Source organism: Adiantum capillus-veneris, chromosome 16, assembly GCF_014529385.1.
Source record: "Adiantum capillus-veneris isolate H3 chromosome 16, ASM1452938v2, whole genome shotgun sequence".
NCBI classification, from domain to species: domain Eukaryota; kingdom Viridiplantae; phylum Streptophyta; class Polypodiopsida; order Polypodiales; family Pteridaceae; genus Adiantum; species Adiantum capillus-veneris.
This window is the reverse complement of record NC_140946.1, coordinates 15,374,348-15,379,379: the sequence shown is the minus strand read 5'-3', so window position 1 is coordinate 15,379,379 and position 5,032 is coordinate 15,374,348.

The window sequence follows — 5,032 nt, the reverse complement described above, 5'->3', positions numbered from 1 at the left end:
ATTTACAAGTGAAATAGTGCGACCATGCTCACTAGAATCTATATACATGTTCTTTCCCCTGTAGGTGAAGTAGATTCTCCTTTCAGGGAACTTCATGTTGGCAGCCATGCAATCAAAGCATGGCGCCCCTAGGATAGCATCCTCATGCTGGAGAGGAGAGATGAAGAAGTCTTCTTTGTCGACATAGCTTTGGACATGATGCCTCAACTTCCCAATCAAGGGAGTGACAAAGTCTTGTTGTCCCTTGAAAGTTGTGTCACCTATTACCATATCTCCCATCTCAAAAGCTTGAATGCCCAACTTGGTGGCCAACTCCATTGATTGAAGTTTAGAGTAGAGCCAGGGTCAAACAAGATGAAAGCATCATGCTCTCTTACCTTTCCCCAAGCATAGGAAAGTGATGATCCTTTGCAATGAGCATCCTCTTTTGGAGCTTCGATGGTGGAAGCCCTAGGAGTCTCATTGCGAGTATTCTTCTTGGGGCAAGAACGATGGTCATGTCCTTGCTCCCCACACTTGAAACACTTATGGTCCTTGCAAAAATCTTCAAGCTCTTCAGGAGAGAGTTTGTTTTTACCTTTGTAAAGTCCCTTCTCCTTGGACCGATTGTTGTTGTTGTTAGAAGTGACTTGGAAAGTATTTTGAACATTGGTTTTCCCCTTTGCATCATTTTTTTCTTTGTTTTCCATGGGCTTGACATTACGTCTAGCCCCTTGATCGAAATTGATGCATGAAGCAACCATGGTGTGCTGGATTACTTCACTAATAGTACCAGGCCGTTGAGAGTTGATGTATTCGGCCATCTCTTCAGGTAATCCCGCACAAAATTGATACCTTTGCTTGGCAAAGTCTATCTTTTGAAAGATAGTAGCCTTGAGATGTAAATCCCAAAACTTGTCTACGTACTTGTGGATAGACTCATGAGAGAGAAGCTTCAAGCTGCACCATTCAGTAAGCACTTTGTCTTTTGCATCGCTTGCAAGTAATTGATTCATGATGGAAACTCACAGAGTTTTCCATGTCTTTGGGGCTTCACCATTGCCACGAAGGCTAGCCCACCATTAACGAGCTGATTTTTGGAAGTGCATAACTACATGGTGTAGCTTGGAGGACTCTGTGAAGCCCTCGTCTCCAAAGGCCGCATCAAATTGCTGGATGAAGGCCAACACTTTGTCAATAGCACCCAAGGTTCCATCATAGGTGAGAAAAGAGATACTCTTTCCTCCCTCCTTGAACTTCTTTAGCTTTTGTGACCTTCGTCATGCAGGAAATGATTTGCAATGTCCTCCCCTCTTGTATTCTCTAGGAGAATAGCCATAACTTTCGTCGGAAGAGGAGTAAGGTGAAGAAGAAGGAGAAGAGGGTGACCTCTTCCTAGCCCTTTTCTTCCTTTGTTTCCTCTCTTGCCATTCAGAGTGATGAGGAGAAGGACTATGTGTTGATCTTTTCCTCTTGGGAGGAGTGGGCAATAGTCTAGACCGCCGTCTTCGTGGAGCCACATCTTCAGAGGAACTTAAACTTTCATTGCTTTCTTGCTCTTTGGATTCCTCCTCTCGAATGGGAGAGAGTCTTCTTTTGGGGGTCTCTTCAAGAGGCCTCCTAAGCTCTCTCTCCTCTTAGAGAGGATGGGAAATTCCATAAGCACGAAGTTGTTGAGTAACTTCGGCTTGCAAAGCAAGGTTGCCCATAGCTTGCTGCAACCTAGTGACAAGATAATTCACAAACATGGGAACATCATTATTAGCACCTTCATGCACAAAATCAAAGCTATCAATTTTCATTCTACTCTCTTGGTTATTGTCAGCCATGTTAACAAAATTTATGTTAACAAAATTTTCAGCCATGTTAACAAAATTTATGTATGTACTTAGTGTATGCTTTGGAAATTCAAAACCTTAGTTGCCACTCCTCTTAGCCTTTGAAAATCGACTCTTAAGTATCTACACCCATGGATTGAAGTGGTTAATTATAGAGAGTACAGGAGTAGGTCTAACATAGCAGAGTTGCCAAGGGCTAGCTCCTTTCGTACTTCTTATGGCTCAATAATGGTAAAGCCGTAGGCAAGTCTAAAAAGACTCCATTATTAAGTCCAAAGCTCCCGAGGTGTGCACCATCCCCCACATAGTGGGCTCAACAAAACCGATAATAGATCCCAGTTCCACTTACCCTAATATAATTAACAACATCAACCATTTATAGGCTACTTAAGGACCTCTCCTCTTAAGCAAGAAAAGAGAAACCAAATGCTCTGATACCAATGTAATGGAATTGGCCTATTTAATTTGAGAGTAGAGGAAATTAATGAGAGTACTTTTGAGAAATGACTTTGTGAGCATAGCGGGTGAACATAATTGAAGATAGCAGCATAATCATAGCAATTAGTTAACTTGGCATGAACAATACTTTTGCAAGAGAGAGAATTTAGAGAACATAATAACGGTTGAGGACCGGATTTATGTGGAGCCGGTCCCCCCTCCAATAGGCATTTGTATTATGATTTCTCCCATTAAGAGATACTTGTTACAATACAATATTTGTGTTCCTTGTGACCTAGGTGATGCAAGATGGAAAGCTTCATGCATCACAAACGTAACATAAACTTGAAGAAAGCTTTAACTAACCCAAGACTCAGCCCTAAGACCTCAAACACCTTCGAAGGTGGAGAGAGCTAGCAGGGAATGAGGGTAGGAAAGAGGAAGAAGAAACATTTCATAGGAGAAAGAATTAGTTCATGTGGGACACATTTCTAACCTCACCATCCTATCTTATTGCAGTATTAGCGAGAACCACGATTAATTTGTCAAACCATGGGATGAAGCTGACTCGACTAGTGCATAGAGGCTACAAGAGGTTGTCAATATCTTGGAAAACAACTAACAACTCGCATCTAACTCAGGCTACACTCAAGTGACTAAAATCACCAAAAGCCTATGGCCTCAAACCCCACTTTAGGTCAAGTTTCAAAATTGTGATTATTAACAGAAGTGGATTTTTTACCTAGTCGTTTTCAACCCAGAATGCATCTAAATGCTTAGCAATGATGCCCCAATACCCCGCCTATGCTTAGTTTTCGTTTTAAAAGTGTAAACTCCTAGTTATGAGGAAATTAGGCCGCAGGTCGATGACACCAAATGCTACGAAATACTGTGAATGGCTTACATTAATGCGTAGAGCTCTTACCTGCAATTGCAATGCAGCAAACACATTCGCAATGTGACAATCGGAGAGGGAGTAGAAAGCGCGAGAAGGAGAGAAGTGAGCGCCGTTAGCTCACGCTGTGTATTTCTTATCCAAAAACTTATGAAAAACTTACAAAAATTGGCTTTTATACCTTAGCCAAGGTTTTTGGGTGGTCAAAAGTGATAATCTCGAGTTCTACCAAAGCTGGGAATTGAATGGCTGATACAATTTGGAAGCTTGTAGCCCCGGCTCATTAATTACAAGGTTTATCAAGAAAATAGGAGTTACAATATTCCCGATTTATCAAAATAATAATTGTTTTTACAAGGAGAACTCCGAAAAATGGTGTCCACGTTAGCTTGCTGCTAACATTCCCCCCCTCCTCGCATGTGTCGTCCCTTGACACAGCTTTATGGGCTGAAGTAATCTTTGGGTTGACGGCGGGCGAGGCGGTCCTTCAGTGCTTCCAGTGCATTTTCATATCTGATTTTACGTTCTTTGTCTAGCACCTGCAAAAACTGGATGGTGACTTTGTTTTTGAGTTCTACTGTCGAGTAGCCAACAAATCTGGCTATGAGGTTGCTTATCATCGATGCAAATATCTTCGTTCTCGCCATGTGAGAAAACCAGTGTAGAAGGCCTCCTCAAAAGCTAGCATATTGGGTGAGGGCAGAAGCGTGCATCGGGCGTAAAAACCATAAAGAACTTCCTCTGAGGGCTGCCCACTTAGATCATAGCAGAGGCCTTTGTTTCCTTCAACAAATGAGAGCCATGGGGTTCCTATCTGCTCAGGATCATTGAAGACTTGTATGCAAGTAAGTAGCATCCTGCAGATTTTGTAAAGCATTGCGCAGGAGAGATCCGGAAGACTTTTGAAGAATGTCATGGCCCCCGTTAGGGTTTTCGCCATGTATTCTTCTGTTGCTTGACCTCTCTCGGGAGTTGGCAGCCTGGGAAAGTTTAGCGATGTTGGCCTCTTCTTCTACAGTGCTTCGTGTGCTTGCCATGTCCTTACTCGAGGTACAGGACAAAATGTTGGATCTTTTTGTATGGCCGCAGGTGCTCTCGTGAACAGAATCAAGTATCTTGGAGTCTTGTTCAACCAGCTTAGCCGCCACTTCGGGTGGTCTTGATCTACGCCATTGTCTTGCATATCTCGGTATAATCTTTCCTTTACCTGCAAGAGTTCAACCTTGATGAGAGGGTATGGCAGGGATTGTTGGTGCCATTGGGCATTGATTTGATTGGGAGTGAGATGTGTGACCTTGACAGAGTGTAAAACTCTCAACTCCCAATCCATAGCTGCCTTCCACTGCTCATCTACCTCCAAGGAAATCTTCTCCTTTATTGCATCTTCTTCAGCCTTTGACAGCTGGACCATCGGCACTGTGTCTTCCTCTGTGACTTGGATTTGAAAATCTTCTCCCCCACTCGGCTTGCATCTCAAAGTCAGAAAATGAGACCGAGGGAATTTCCACTTGGGGCGGCTCTGAAGTGCCTGCCTCCTTCGGTATATCTGGCTTTCCATCTCTGAGGAGTTGGTTTACTCTTTTCAATTCTGCAATCTCTTTAAGGAGCTCCTCCTCTCTTTGGACCCGCATGAGCGCCAGGTCTCTGCGTTGTGACTGCTCTAGCTTCAACTCCAGCTCTAAATCTCTGTTTTTCTTTTCAAGTGCTTTATACACCGCATCTGTTCCCTTGATGAAGGCCCCGACTGGGTTTTCTCTTAATTGCCGCAAGAAAGTGGCCTGATCATTAATCCTTTGTTCCGAATACTGCAATGATGCGTTGGCTACATCTAATTGTACTTGAATCTTTTGAGGGGACAGAGAAGTGGTGAGAAGTTCATTTG